The sequence below is a fragment of the Pseudophryne corroboree genome, chromosome 6, assembly GCF_028390025.1.
Source record: "Pseudophryne corroboree isolate aPseCor3 chromosome 6, aPseCor3.hap2, whole genome shotgun sequence".
NCBI lineage: Eukaryota > Metazoa > Chordata > Amphibia > Anura > Myobatrachidae > Pseudophryne > Pseudophryne corroboree.
This window is the reverse complement of record NC_086449.1, coordinates 837252653-837270012: the sequence shown is the minus strand read 5'-3', so window position 1 is coordinate 837270012 and position 17360 is coordinate 837252653.

The window sequence follows — 17360 nt, the reverse complement described above, 5'->3', positions numbered from 1 at the left end:
CAGTACCTCCAACAAGTCTCTAGTTGGCTCTGCAGTAATGATGGATACCGGAACCACGTTTCTCACCACCCAGGATGCCAAGGCCTCAGTTATCCGCTTTGCAGTAGGATGACTGCTGTGATATTTCATCTTCCTCGCAAAGGACTGTTGGACAGTCAATTGCTTGGTGGAAGTAGTAAAAGTGGTCTTACGACTTCCCCTCTGGGATGACCATCGACTCCCAGCAGCAACAACAGCAGCGCCAGCAGCAGTAGGCGTTACACGCAAGGATGCATCAGGGGAATCCCAGGCAGGAGAGGAATCGTCAGAATTGCCAGTGACATGGCCTGCAGGACTATTGGCATTCCTGGGGAAGGAGGAAATTGACACTGAGGGAGTTGGTGGGGTGGTTTGCGTGAGCTTGGTTACAAGAGGAAGGTATTTACTGGTCAGTGGACTGCTTCCGCTGTCACCCAAAGTTTTTGAACTTGTCACTGACTTATGATGAATGCGCTGCAGGTGACGTATAAGGGAGGATGTTCCAAGGTGGTTAACGTCCTTACCCCTACTTATTACAGCTTGACAAAGGCAACACACGGCTTGACACCTGTTGTCCGCATTTCTGTTGAAATACTTCCACACCGAAGAGCTGATTTTTTTGGTATTTTCACCAGGCATGTCAGTGGCCATATTCCTCCCACAGACAACAGGTGTCTCCCTGGGTGCCTGACTTAAACAAACCACCTCACCATCAGAATCCTCCTGGTCAATTTTCTCCCCAGCGCCAGCAACACCCATATCCTCCTCATCCTGGTGTACTTCAACACTGACATCTTCAATCTGACTATCAGGAACTGGACTGCGGGTGCTCCTTCCAGCACTTGCAGGGGGCGTGCAAATGGTGGAAGGCGCATGCTCTTCACGTCCAGTGTTGGGAAGGTCAGGCATCGCAACCGACACAATTGGAGTCGGACTCTCCTTGTGGATTTGGGATTTCGAAGAACGCACAGTTCTTTGCGGTGCTACTGCTTTTGCCAGCTTGAGTCTTTTCATTTTTCTAGCGAGAGGCTGAGTGCTTCCATCCTCATGTGAAGCTGAACCACTAGCCATGAACATAGGCCAGGGCCTCAGCCGTTCCTTGCCACTCCGTGTGGTAAATGGCATATTGGCAAGTTTACGCTTCTCCTCCGACAATTTTATTTTAGGTTTTGGAGTCCTTTTTTTACTGATATTTGGTGTTTTGGATTTGACATGCTCTGTACTATGACATTGGGCATCGGCCTTGGCAGACGACGTTGCTGGCATTTCATCGTCTCGGCCATGACTAGTGGCAGCAGCTTCAGCACGAGGTGGAAGTGGATCTTGATCTTTCCCTAATTTTGGAACCTCAACATTTTTGTTCTCCATATTTTAATAGGCACAACTAAAAGGCACCTCAGGTAAACAATGGAGATGGATGGATACTAGTATACTTATGGATGGACTGCCGAGTGCCGACACAGAGGTAGCTACAGCCGTGGACTACCGTACTGTGTCTGCTGCTAATATAGACTGGATGATAATGATATGAAATCAATATATATATGTATATATAATATCACTAGTACTGCAGCCGGACAGGTAGATATATATTTATTAGGTAATGATGACTGATGACGGACCTGCTGGACACTGTCAGCTCAGCAGCACCGCAGACTGCTACAGTAAGCTACTATAGTAGTATGTATCAAGAAGAAAGAAAAAAAAAAAACACGGGTAGGTGGTATACAATTATGGATGGACTGCCGAGTGCCGACACAGAGGTAGCTACAGCCGTGGACTAACGTACTGTGTCTGCTGCTAATATAGACTGGATGATAATGATATGAAATCAATATATATATGTATATATAATATCACTAGTACTGCAGCCGGACAGGTATATATATTTATTATGTAATGACTGATGACGGACCTGCTGGACACTGTCAGCTCAGCAGCACCGCAGACTGCTACAGTAAGCTACTATAGTAGTATGTATAAAGAAGAAAGGAAAAAAAAAAAAACACGGGTAGGTGGTATACAATTATAATATTATATATATATTAATTATATACAAATATATATATATATATATATATATATATATATATTAAACTGGTGGTGATTATTAAACTGGTGGTCAGGTCACTGGTCACACTATCAGCAACTTGCAAGTAGTACTCCTAAGCATACAATCACAATATATATTATACTGGTGTGGCACTCTGGCAGCAAAAGTGTGCACTGTACGTTATATGTAGTATGTACTCCTGAGTCCTGAGTCCTGCTCTCAGACTCTAACTGCTCCCCACTGTCAGTGTCTCCCCCACAAGTCAGATAATACAATACAGTCACACTATCTATCACTTCACTTCAGCAAGTACTAGTAGTAGTAGTACTCCTCCTAATGCTCCCCAAAATTACTACTGTGTCTCTCTCTAGTGAGACTGTCTCACTCTCTTCTCGAATCTCTATAAACGGAGAGGACGCCAGCCACGTCCTCTCCCTATGAATCTCAATGCACGTGTGAAAAATGGCGGCGACGCGCGGCTCCTTATATAGAATCCAAGCCTCGCGAGAATCCGACAGCGTGATGATGACGTTCGGGCACGCTCGGGTTAACCGAGCAAGGCGGGAGGATCCGAGCCTGCTCGGCCCCGTGTAAAAAACCCTGAAGTTCGGGCGGGTTCGGATTCCGAGGAACCGAACCCGCTCATCTCTAGTTTCTAGGTACTGCGCGTATGCCATGGGCTACATGCACCCCACCCTATGAGTGGTGAGCGCAGACACCTCACCCCGCTTCTGGGGTGGCAAGTGCTGTGGTTTTATTATTTGTTGGTATATATATAATATATATTCCTGAGGCCATGTGGGAAGTAAAATGGAGACTTGCCTTATGATTGCCCGGCAGGCACTGGGAAGCTGCTACAGAAGCCTGAGAAGTTCAGAAATAAAGTTATGGGGCTGGCCACTAGAAAACGCTTACCTGCCATGGATACATGTGACATAGAAATGAGACGGATAATATACAGGTATATATGCCGAATTCATGACAGTCCTGGACTGGTGCAATTGGAATGGAGCACATGACTCCAGGTGGTGAGGTAGCAATGCTAGCCACTGTACCACCCTATATGTATACTGCAAACCATTGGACCATCACATATATGTAACATGTTTACAACTGTGCCGCCCTATACATATGCTACTCATTAAACAACCGGCTCTCCGACCCGCTGGAAACAGTACTTTAATAATTGTTATAATTTTTGATTATTGTATTTTTTGGGATATCTGGTACTTAGGTCGTCATGAGCTTTTTACATTATTATTATTATTATTTAATTTTTTTTGGAGCTTTTTCATAACCTGGAGTTCCCAGTTTCACACCTCTCCATGTAGAAGGCATTTATATGTATACAGTTATTATAACTAATAATAATATTATAACTAATAGGCAGCGCGGTGGCACAGTGGTCCACATTATGTGTATGGAGGGCACAGTGATTAGCAATATACAGATGCTCCTCACTTAACGACTGAGTCCCGTTCCTATAACTAGGTCGTTAAACAAATTGCTCGTTAAATGAGGATCTGCATACTGAATACAGGGATCGTTTTTATTTATTCTGAATAAAGAAAAGAGCTGAATGGAACTGCACCCTGATAACGTTCTCTTTCTGTGCGTAACTCAGTAACATATTTTCCTATTAATAGGCTGCATTTTTGTTGATAACCCTAATACCAGCAACTGTTCCCTAATTGTTCCAAATATACTGTTACAGCTGAACACACGGCAGCTGCTGTGCATGGGATTCTCAGTACATGAAGCGCTACACACACACACGCTCTGTTAAATCAGTGGCGCACACAGGGGGGGTTTCCGAGTACCTGGAAACCCCCCCTGAAGAGTTGAATTTCTATTTTGAGACGGAGACAGCTGTGTCTCCGTCTCAACAAAAGCAGCGACCGCGTTCGCGATTGCCTCGGCGGAGCTGTAGCAGCAGAGAGCTATTGAGCTCTCTGCTTACAGAATGTCCCTGGTAGAGATGGCTACTGACTCACTGGGGTATATTTACTAAGGTCCCGATTTTGACCGAGATGGGGTTTTTTCTTCAAAGTGTCATCTCGGGAATTTACTAAACTCAAATCTCGGCAGTGATGAGGGCATTCGTATTTTTTTAGAAGTCAAAGAAAAAACTTACGAATGAATACACCATCGGTCAAATACGCCTGTTATTTGGTAGAACTCGGTAATTTACTAAAAAGTGTAATTCACAAACACTGCCGGCAATAACCAAACACTGCCGTGAAAAAATACAAATCGTAAAAAAAATTCTAAAATAAAATAGACCTGCTTTTTTTTACCGTGTTCTGATATAGGCATGCACGGATCCATGAGATCCGTGCATGTTTATCAGTGGGAAGGGGTGGGAAAGTGTTAAATTTGCTGGAAAAAAATGCGTGGGGTCCCCCCCACTAAACAAAACCAGCCTCGGGCTCTTTGAGCCGGTCCTGGTTCACAAAATTTGGGGGGGGGAAATGACAGGGGTTCCCCCATATTTCATAAACCAGCACCGGGCTCTGCGCCTGGTCTTGGTTCCAAAAATATGGGGGACAAAAAGCGTAGGGGTCCCCCGTATTTTTGAAACCAGCACCGGGCTCCACTAGTCAGGTACATAATGCCACAGCCGGGGGACACTTTTATATTGGTCCCTGCGGCCCTGGCATTACATACCCAACTAGTCACCCCTGGCCGGGGTACCCTGAAGGAGTGGGAACCCCTTAAATCAAGGGGTCCCCCCTCCAGCCACCCAAGGGCCAGGGGTGAAGCCCGAGGCTGTCCCCCCCATCCAAGGGCTGCGGATGGGGGGCTGATAGCCTTTTGTGAAAATGTGAATATTGTTTTTAGTAGCAGTACTACAAGTCCCAGCAAGCCTCCCACGCAATCTGGTACTTGGAGAACCACAAGTACAAGCATGCGGTGGCAAACCGGGCCCGCTGGTACCTGTAGTACTACTACTAAAAAAATACCCCAAAAAAACAGGACACACACACACACCGTGAAAGTAAAATTTTATTACATACATGCACACCACCATACATACATACTTACCTATGTTCACACGTGGCTCGGTCCTCTTCTCCATGTAGAATCCGAGGGGTACCTGTGAAAAAAATTATACTCACATAATCCAGGGTATCGTCTTTCCTTTGTATAATCCACGTACTCGGCAAAAAAATAAAACGGAAACCCGACCACGCACTGAAAGGGGTCTCATGTTTACACATGAGACCCCTTTCCCCAACTGCCAGGACCCCCCCTGACTCCTGTCAAAGAGGGTCCCTTCAGCCAATCAGGGAGCGCCACGTCGTGGCACTCTCCTGATTGGCTGTGTGCTCCTGTAGTGTCTGTCAGGCAGCACACGGCACAGATACAATGTAGCGCCTATGCGCTCCATTGTAGCCAATGGTGGGAACTTTGCAGTCAGCGGTGAGGTTACTTTCGGTCAACCGCTGACCGCAAAGTTCCCACCATTGGCTACAATGGAGCGCATAGGCGCTATATTGTATCTCTGCCGTGTGCTGCCTCACAGACACTACAGGAGCACACAGCCAATCAGGAGAGTGCCACGACGTGGCGCTCCCCGATTGGCTGAAGGGACCCTCTATGACAGGAGTCAGGGGGGTCCTGGCAGTTGGGGAAAGGGGTCCCATGTGTAAACATGGGACCCCTTTCAGTGCGTGGTCGGGTTTCCGTTTTATTTTTTTGCCAAGTACGTGGATTATACAAAGAAAAGAAGATACCCTGGATTATGTGAGTATAATTTTTTTCACAGGTACCCCTAGGATTCTACATGGAGAAGAGGACCGAGCCACGTGTGAACATAGGTAAGTATGTATGTATGGTGGTGTGCATGTATGTAATAAAATTTTACTTTCACGGTGTGTGTGTCCTGTTTTTTGGGGGTATTTTTTTAGTAGTAGTACTACAGGTACCAGCGGGTCCGGTTTTCCACCGCATGCTGGTACTTGTGGTTCTCCAAGTACCAGCTTGCGTGGGAGGCTTGCTGGGACTTGTAGTACTGCTACTAAAAACAATATTCACATTTTCACAAAAGGCTATCAGCCCCACATCCGCCACCCTTGGATGGGGGGGACAGCCTCAGGCTTTACCCCTGGCCCTTGGGTGGCTGGAGGGGGGGACCCCTTGATTTAAGGGGTTCCCACTCCTCCAGGGTACCCCGGCCAGGGGTGACTAGTTGGGTATGTAATGCCAGGGCCGCAGGGACCAGTATAAAAGTGTCCCCCGGCTGTGGCATTATGTACCTGGCTAGTGGAGCCCGGTGCTGGTTTCAAAAATACGGGGGACCCCTACGCTTTTTGTCCCCCGTATTTTTGGAACCAGGACCAGGCGCAGAGCCCGGTGCTGGCTGATGAAATATGGGGGAACCCCTGTCATTTTTTCCCCCATATTTTTTCAACCAGGACCGGCTCAAAGAGCCCGAGGCTGGTTATGCTTAGGAGGGGGGACCCCACGCATTTTTTTTTCTGTTTTTACACTAAACACACCCTTTCCCATAGATAACCATGCACAGATCTCACTGATCCCTGCATGGTTATCCAAACTTGACAGGAAAAAGCAGGTCTATTTTTTTGCTGCTTTTTTTAACGATTCGCAAAAAAATAGACCCGCACTTGAGCACTCAGAGACTAACACCCAAATACGAATGAATAGTGAATGCCCGTATTGTATGAAATAACAGCCGCGTTTGACCGATGGTCTATTCATTCGTATTTCAGAACTTTGCCGTTAAATCCATTACGAATAGACCAGACACTGCCGAGATTTGTGCTTAGTGAATTCCCGGATTGGGACTTTGAAAAAAAAAACACAAATCGGACAAACTCGATTTTTTTAGTAAATATTGGCCAAAGTCTTATCACGTGACTCTCTTTTCCATGGATACAAATATTCTTAGGAATATAAAGGCGTATAGTTTCACTAACTGACTTACTTTTTCTGTGAATACAAATACAGTTACCATTGTTATTCGTTGTTGCTGTGTTATATGGCAATCGGCTCATTCTGCACATCTTCCCCAAAATACTTACCTGGTGTCCGCTGACACTATCTCAGGAAAATAGCATTACTGTGTAGGTTTTATTAATCCGAGACACTGATGTTACACGGAGACCACCGTCCGAGAACTGAATGCTACTACTTGGCGCCCAGCGCCACCATGTGGACAGTCTAGATAGTTGTGTAAATCTAGTACCAAACCCGTTCTGATCTGATAATTCTTAAAGTGGATAATTATACTGCAATGCTTGATTTTTGCTATTACCGCATCCCTTAATGTTAATGCTTGTGTTGCTGATGTATGTGTTTCACTCTTAACGCAACTGGCCTTATAGCGGTGACTAATCGTCTCCTTACTAATAAAATTGTTGTCACCGTTGATTTGTCTGCGGGGTCCTCTTTGGGGTGTTCATTCTTCTGCCACAGGCTCCGACGGAAGAAATCATGAGAGGCATAGAACCAGCCAGCATCGTCAGGAGAAAGCAGGTACGACGACACTCTCACACAGGGGTACTATTACAGCAGCGCTTCATGTAATGAGAATCCCATGCACAGCAGCTGCCGTGTGTTCAGCTGTAACAGTATATTTGGAACAATTAGGGAACAGTCACTGGTATTAGGGTTATCAACAAAAATGCAGCCTATTAATAGGAAAATATGTTACTGTAATTTAGACCCCGCCAATCCTATCAGATACCTTCCAACACCCGCCGCATCCGCCGAGCGAGGGACTCCCGAGACCGAAACCCGGAAATGCCGGCATCGCAAAGGGCAGCTGTTTTCGGAAGAGCTGTACTATGTGATACTAATCGCAAATGTTAGTACATATTAGAGATGTGCACTTGAAATTTTTCGGGTTTTGTGTTTTGGTTTTGGGTTCGGTTCCGCGGCCGTGTTTTGGGTTCGACCGCGTTTTGGCAAAACCTCACCGAATTTTTTTTGTCGGATTCGGGTGTGTTTTGGATTCGGGTGTTTTTTTCAAAAAACACTAAAAAACAGCTTAAATCATAGAATTTGGGGTCATTTTGATCCCAAACTATTAACCTCAAAAACCATAATTTCCACTCATTTTCAGTCTATTCTGAACACCTCACACCTCACAATATTATTTTTAGTCCTAAAATTTGCACCGAGGTCGCTGGATGACTAAGCTAAGCGACCCTAGTGGCCGACACAAACACCTGGCCCATCTAGGAGTGGCACTGCAGTGTCACGCAGGATGTCCCTTCCAAAAAACCCTCCCCAAACAGCACATGACGCAAAGAAAAAAAGAGGCGCAATGAGGTAGCTGTGCGAGTAAGCTAAGCGACCCTAGTGGCCGACACAAACACCGGGCCCATCTAGGAGTGTCACTGCAGTGTCACGCAGGATGGCCCTTCCAAAAAAACACTCCCCAAACAGCACATGACGCAAAGAAAAAAAGAGGCGCAATGAGGTAGCTGTGTGAGTAAGCTAAGCGACCCTAGTGGCCGACACAAACACCTGGCCCATCTAGGAGTGGCACTGCAGTGTCACGCAGGATGGCCCTTCCAAAAAACACTCCCCAAACAGCACATGACGCAAAGAAAAAAAGAGGCGCAATGAGGTAGCTGTGTGAGTAAGCTAAGCGACCCTAGTGGCCGACACAAACACCTGGCCCATCTAGGAGTGGCACTGCAGTGTCACGCAGGATGGCCCTTCCAAAAAACACTCCCCAAACAGCACATGACGCAAAGAAAAAAAGAGGCGCAATGAGGTAGCTGTGTGAGTAAGCTAAGCGACCCTAGTGGCCGACACAAACACCTGGCCCATCTAGGAGTGGCACTGCAGTGTCACGCAGGATGGCCCTTCCAAAAAACACTCCCCAAACAGCACATGACGCTAAGAAAAATGAAAGAAAAAAGAGGTGCAAGATGGAATTGTCCTTGGGCCCTCCCACCCACCCTTATGTTGTATAAACAGGACATGCACACTTTAACCAACCCATCATTTCAGTGACAGGGTCTGCCACACGACTGTGACTGAAATGACGGGTTGGTTTGGACCCCCACCGAAAAAGAAGCAATTAATCTCTCCTTGCACAAACTGGCTCTACAGAGGCAAGATGTCCACCTCATCATCATCCTCCGATATATCACCGTGTACATCCCGCTCCTCACAGATTATCAATTCGTCCCCACTGGAATCCACCATCTCCGCTCCCTGTGTACTTTGTGGAGGCAATTGCTGCTGGTCAATGTCTCCACGGAGGAATTGATTATAATTCATTTTAATGAACATCATCTTCTCCACATTTTCTGGAAGTAACCTCGTACGCCGATTGCTGACAAGGTGAGCGGCGGCACTAAACACTCTTTCGGAGTACACACTTGTGGGAGGGCAACTTAGGTAGAATAAAGCCAGTTTGTGCAAGGGCCTCCAAATTGCCTCTTTTTCCTGCCAGTATAAGTACGGACTGTCTGACGTGCCTACTTGGATGCGGTCACTCATATAATCCTCCACCATTCTTTCAATGGGGAGAGAATCATATGCAGTGCCAGTAGACGACATGTCCGTATCCGTAATCGTTGGCAGGTCCTTCAGTCCGGACCAGATGTCAGCATCAGCAGTCGCTCCAGACTGCCCTGCATCACCGCCAGCGGGTGGGCTCGGAATTCTGAGCCTTTTCCTCGCACCCCCAGTTGCGGGAGAATGTGAAGGAGGAGATGTTGACAGGTCGCGTTCCGCTTGACTTGACAATTTTCTCACCAGCACGTCTTTGAACCCCAGCAGACTTGTGTCTGCCGGAAAGAGAGATCCAAGGTAGGTTTTAAATCTAGGATCGAGCACGGTGGCCAAAATGTAGTGCTCTGATTTCAACAGATTGACCACCCGTGAATCCTTGTTAAGCGAATTAAGGGCTCCATCCACAAGTCCCACATGCCTAGCGGAATCGCTCTGTGTTAGCTCCTCCTTCAATGTCTCCAGCTTCTTCTGCAAAAGCCTGATGAGGAGAATGACCTGACTCAGGCTGGCAGTGTCTGAACTGACTTCACGTGTGGCAAGTTCAAAGGGCAGCAGAACCTTGCACAACGTTGAAATCATTCTCCACTGCGCTTGAGACAGGTGCATTCCACCTCCTATATCGTGCTCAATTGTATAGGCTTGAATGGCCTTTTGCTGCTCCTCCAACCTCTGAAGCATATATAGGGTTAAATTCCACCTCGTTACCACTTCTTGCTTCAGATGATGGCAGGGCAGGTTCAGGCGTTTTTGGTGGTGCTCCAGTCTTCTGTACGTGGTGCCTGTACGCCGAAAGTGTCCCACAATTCTTCTGGCCACCGACAGCATCTCTTGCACGCCCCTCTCGTTTTTTAAATAATTCTGCACCACCAAATTCAAGGTATGTGCAAAACATGGGACGTGCTGGAATTTGCCCATATTTAATGCACACACAATATTGCTGGCGTTGTCCGATGCCACAAATCCACAGGAGAGTCCAATTGGGGTAAGCCATTCCGCGATGATCTTCCTCAGTTGCCGTAAGAGGTTTTCAGCTGTGTGCGTATTCTGGAAAGCGGTGATACAAAGCGTAGCCTGCCTAGGAAAGAGTTGGCGTTTGCGAGATGCTGCTACTGGTGCCGCCGCTGCTGTTCTTGCGGCGGGAGTCCATACATCTACCCAGTGGGCTGTCACAGTCATATAGTCCTGACCCTGCCCTGCTCCACTTGTCCACATGTCCGTGGTTAAGTGGACATTGGGTACAACTGCATTTTTTAGGACACTGGTGAGTCTTTTTCTGACGTCCGTGTACATTCTCGGTATCGCCTGCCTAGAGAAGTGGAACCTAGATGGTATTTGGTAACGGGGGCACACTACCTCAAGAAATTGTCTAGTTCCCTGTGAACTAACGGCGGATACCGGACGCACGTCTAACACCAACATAGTTGTCAAGGCCTCAGTTATCCACTTTGCAACAGGATGACTGCTGTGATATTTCATCTTCCTCGCAAAGGACTGTTGGACAGTCAATTGCTTACTGGAAGTAGTACAAGTGGTCTTCCGACTTCCCCTCTGGGATGACCATCGACTCCCAGCAGCAACAACAACAGCGCCAGCAGCAGTAGGCGTTACACGCAAGGATGCATCGGAGGAATCCCAGGCAGGAGAGGACTCGTCAGAATTGCCAGTGACATGGCCTGCAGGACTATTGGCATTCCTGGGGAAGGAGGAAATTGACACTGAGGGAGTTGGTGGGGTGGTTTGCGTGAGCTTGGTTACAAGAGGAAGGGATTTACTGGTCAGTGGACTGCTTCCGCTGTCGCCCAAAGTTTTTGAACTTGTCACTGACTTATTATGAATGCGCTGCAGGTGACGTATAAGGGAGGATGTTCCGAGGTGGTTAACGTCCTTACCCCTACTTATTACAGCTTGACAAAGGCAACACACGGCTTGACAAATGTTGTCCGCATTTCTGTTGAAATACTTCCACACCGAAGAGCTGATTTTTTTGGTATTTTGACCAGGCATGTCAATGGCCATATTCCTCCCACGGACAACAGGTGTCTCCCCGGGTGCCTGACTTAAACAAACCACCTCACCATCAGAATCCTCCTTGTCAATTTCCTCCCCAGCGCCAGCAACACCCATATCCTCCTCATCCTGGTGTACTTCAACACTGACATCTTCAATCTGACTATCAGGAACTGGACTGCGGGTGCTCCTTCCAGCACTTGCAGGGGGCGTGCAAATGGTGGAAGGCGCATGCTCTTCACGTCCAGTGTTGGGAAGGTCAGGCATCGCAACCGACACAATTGGAGTCGGACTCTCCTTGTGGATTTGGGATTTCGAAGAACGCACAGTTCTTTGCTGTGCTTTTGCCAGCTTGAGTCTTTTCATTTTTCTAGCGAGAGGCTGAGTGCTTCCATCCTCATGTGAAGCTGAACCACTAGCCATGAACATAGGCCAGGGCCTCAGCCGTTCCTTGCCACTCCGTGTGGTAAATGGCATATTGGCAAGTTTACGCTTCTCCTCCGACGATTTTATTTTAGATTTTTGAGTCCTTTTTTTACTGATATTTGGTGTTTTGGATTTTACATGCTCTGTACTATGACATTGGGCATCGGCCTTGGCAGACGACGTTGCTGGCATTTCATCGTCTCGGCCATGACTAGTGGCAGCAGCTTCAGCACGAGGTGGAAGTCGATCTTGATCTTTCCCTATTTTTGGAACCTCAACATTTTTGTTCTCCATATTTTAATAGGCACAACTAAAAGGCACCTCAGGTAAACAATGGAGATGGATGGATACTAGTATACTTATGGATGACGAGCGACTGCCGACACAGAGGTAGCTACAGCCGTGGACTACCGTACTGTGTCTGCTGCTAATATAGACTGGATGATAATGAGATAAAATTAAAATTATATATATATCACACTAGTACTGCAGCCGGACAGGTATATATTATGTAATGACGGACCTGCTGGACACTGTCTGTCAGCACTGCAGACTCCTAAAGTAAGCTACTAGTATCAAGAAGATAGGAAAAAAAATAAACCACGGGTAGGTGGTATACAATTATGGATGGACGAGCGACTGCCGACACAGAGGTAGCTACAGCCGTGGACTACCGTACTGTGTCTGCTGCTAATATAGACTGGATGATAATGAGATAAAATTAAAATATATATATATATATCACACTAGTACTGCAGCCGGACAGGTCAGGTATATATTATGTAATGACGGACCTGCTGGACACTGTCTGCAGAATGCGTTTATAAAAACACCACACGACGAGTGTTTAACTTTTTCAGGCAGACAATCACAATTATACTGGTGGTCAGCAGACAATCACAATACTGGTGGTCAGTGGTCACTGGTCAGTCACACTGGCAGTGGCACTCTGGCAGCAAAAGTGTGCACTGTACTTAAAATATGTACTCCTGCTATAACTGCTCCCCAGTCTCCCCCACAATTAAGCTGTGTGAGCAGTGAGCACTCAGCAGAGTCAGATAATGATATACAGTATTACATATGATGCAGCACACTGGGCAGAGCACAGATATGGTATGTGACTGTGTCACACTGTGTATCGTTTTTTATCAGGCAGAGAACGGATTAATTAAACTGGTGGTCAGTCACTGGTCACACTATCAGCAGCAAGTAGTACTCCTCCTAATATGCTCCCAAAAATTTGTGTCTCTCTCTAGTACTCTAAACGGAGAGGACGCCAGCCACGTCCTCTCCCTATCAATCTCAATGCACGTGTGAAAATGGCGGCGACGCGCGGCTCCTTATATAGAATCCGAGTCTCGCGATAGAATCCGAGCCTCGCGAGAATCCGACAGCGGGATGATGACGTTCGGGCGCGCTCGGGTTAACCGAGCAAGGCGGGAAGATCCGAGCCGCTCGGCCCCGTGTAAAAAAACCTGAAGTTCGGGCGGGTTCGGATTCCGAGGAACCGAACCTGCTCATCTCTAGTACATATGTGATTAGTATCAATGCAATGTGTGGAGGGATGTGCCACCATTGGTTAGTACATCCCGCCCCAGGTTACAGCGAGGAAGCACAGCGATCAGCTGACTGGGGTCAAAGGGGGAACACAGCAATCAGCTGACTGGGGTCACAGAGGGAACACAGCGTTCAGAAGACCGGTGTCACAGAGGGAACACAGCGATCAGCTGACCGGGGTCACAGAGGGAACACAGCGATCAGATGACCGGGGTCACAGAGGGAACACAGCGATCAGCTAACCAGGGTCACAGAGGGAACACAGCGATCAGATGACTGGGGTCACACAGGGAACACAGCGATCAGATGACCGGGGTCACAGAGGGAACACAGCAATCAGCTTACTGGGGTCACAGAGGGAACACAGCGTTCAGATGACCGGGGTCACAGAGGGAACACAGCGATCAGCTGACCAGGGTCACAGAGGGAACACAGCGATCAGATGACTGGGGTCACAGAGGGAACACAGCAATCAGCTGACTGGGGTCACAGAGGGGACACAGCAATCAGCTGACTGGGGTCACAGAGGGAACTCAGCGATCAGATGACCGGGGTCACAGAGGGAACACAGCGATCAGCTAACCAGGGTCACAGAGGGAACACAGCGATCAGATGACTGGGGTCACACAGGGAACACAGCGATCAGATGACCGGGGTCACAGAGGGAATACAGCGATCAGCTAACCAGGGTCACAGAGGGAACACAGCGATCAGATGACTGGGGTCACACAGGGAACACAGCGATCAGATGACCGGGGTCACAGAGGGAACACAGCAATCAGCTTACTGGGGTCACAGAGGGAACACAGCGTTCAGATGACCGGGGTCACAGAGGGAACACAGCGATCAGATGACCGGGGTCACAGAGGGAACACAGCGATCAGCTAACCAGGGTCACAGAGGGAACACAGCGATCAGATGACTGGGGTCACACAGGGAACACAGCGATCAGATGACCGGGGTCACACAGGGAACACAGCGATCAGATGACCGGGGTCACACAGGGAACACAGCGATCAGCTAACCAGGGTCACAGAGGGAACACAGCGATCAGATGACTGGGGTCACACAGGGAACACAGCGATCAGATGACTGGGGTCACACAGGGAACACAGCGATCAGATGACTGGGGTCACACAGGGAACACAGCGATCAGATGACCGGGGTCACACAGGGAACACAGCGATCAGATGACCGGGGTCACACAGGGAACACAGCGATCAGCTAACCAGGGTCACAGAGGGAACACAGCGATCAGATGACTGGGGTCACACAGGGAACACAGCGATCAGATGACTGGGGTCACACAGGGAACACAGCGATCAGATGACTGGGGTCACACAGGGAACACAGCGATCAGATGACTGGGGTCACACAGGGAACACAGCGATCAGCTAACCAGGGTCACAGAGGGAACACAGCGATCAGATGACTGGGGTCACACAGGGAACACAGCGATCAGATGACTGGGGTCACACAGGGAACACAGCGATCAGCTAACCAGGGTCACAGAGGGAACACAGCGATCAGATGACTGGGGTCACACAGGGAACACAGCGATCAGATGACTGGGGTCACACAGGGAACACAGCGATCAGATGACCGGGGTCACACAGGGAACACAGCGATCAGCTAACCAGGGTTACAGAGGGAACACAGCGATCAGATGACTGGGGTCACACAGGGAACACAGCGATCAGATGACCGGGGTCACAGAGGGAACACAGCAATCAGATGACCGGGGTCACAGAGGGAACACAGAGATCAGCTAACCAGGGTCACAGAGGGAACACAGCGATCAGATGACTGGGGTCACACAGGGAACACAGCGATCAGATGACCGGGGTCACAGAGGGAACACAGCGATCAGCTAACCAGGGTCACAGAGGGAACACAGCGATCAGATGACTGGGGTCACACAGGGAACACAGCGATCAGATGACTGGGGTCACACAGGGAACACAGCGATCAGATGACCGGGGTCACAGAGGGAACACAGCGATCAGCTAACCAGGGTCACAGAGGGAACACAGCGATCAGATGACTGGGGTCACAGAGGGAACACAGCAATCAGCTGACTGGGGTCACCGAGGGAACACAGCAATCAGCTAACCAGGGTCACAGAGGGAACACAGCGATCAGATGACTGGGGTCACACAGGGAACACAGCGATCAGATGACTGGGGTCACACAGGGAACACAGCGATCAGATGACCGGGGTCACACAGGGAACACAGCGATCAGCTAACCAGGGTCACAGAGGGAACACAGCGATCAGATGACTGGGGTCACACAGGGAACACAGCGATCAGATGACCGGGGTCACAGAGGGAACACAGCAATCAGATGACCGGGGTCACAGAGGGAACACAGCGATCAGCTAACCAGGGTCACAGAGGGAACACAGCGATCAGATGACTGGGGTCACACAGGGAACACAGCGATCAGATGACCGGGGTCACAGAGGGAACACAGCGATCAGCTAACCAGGGTCACAGAGGGAACACAGCGATCAGATGACTGGGGTCACACAGGGAACACAGCGATCAGATGACTGGGGTCACACAGGGAACACAGCGATCAGATGACCGGGGTCACAGAGGGAACACAGCGATCAGCTAACCAGGGTCACAGAGGAAACACAGCGATCAGATGACTGGGGTCACACAGGGAAGACAGCGATCAGATGACCGGGGTCACAGAGGGAACACAGCGATCAGCTAACCAGGGTCACAGAGGGAACACAGCGATCAGATGACTGGGGTCACACAGGGAACACAGCGATCAGATGACTGGGGTCACACAGGGAACACAGCGATCAGATGACTGGGGTCACAGCGATCAGATGACCGGGGTCACAGAGGGAACACAGCGATCAGCTAACCAGGGTCACAGAGGGAACACAGCGATCAGATGACTGGGGTCACAGAGGGAACACAGCAATCAGCTGACTGGGGTCACCGAGGGAACACAGCGATCAGCTAACCAGGGTCACAGAGGGAACACAGCGATCAGATGACCGGGGTCACAGAGGGAACACAGCAATCAGCTAACCAGGGTCACAGAGGGAACACAGCGATCAGATGACTGGGGTCACACAGGGAACACAGCGATCAGCTAACCAGGGTCAAGGAGGGAACACAGCGATCAGCTAACCGGGGTCACAGAGGGAACACAGCGATCAGATGACTGGGGTCACACAGGGAACACAGCGATCAGATGACCGGGGTCACAGAGGGAACACAGCGATCAGCTAACCAGGGTCACAGAGGGAACACAGCGATCAGATGACTGGGGTCACACAGGGAACACAGCGATCAGATGACCGGGGTCACACAGGGAACACAGCGATCAGATGACTGGGGTCACACAGGGAACACAGCGATCAGATGACCGGGGTCACAGAGGGAACACAGCGATCAGCTAACCAGGGTCACAGAGGGAACACAGCGATCAGATGACTGGGGTCACACAGGGAACACAGCGATCAGATGACTGGGGTCACACAGGGAACACAGCGATCAGATGACCGGGGTCACAGAGGGAACACAGCGATCAGCTAACCAGGGTCACAGAGGGAACACAGCGATCAGATGACTGGGGTCACATAGGGAACACAGCGATCAGATGACCGGGGTCACAGAGGGAACACAGCGATCAGCTAACCAGGGTCACAGAGGGAACACAGCGATCAGATGACTGGGGTCACACAGGGAACACAGCGATCAGATGACTGGGGTCACACAGGGAACACAGCGATCAGATGACTGGGGTCACACAGGGAACACAGCGATCAGCTAAC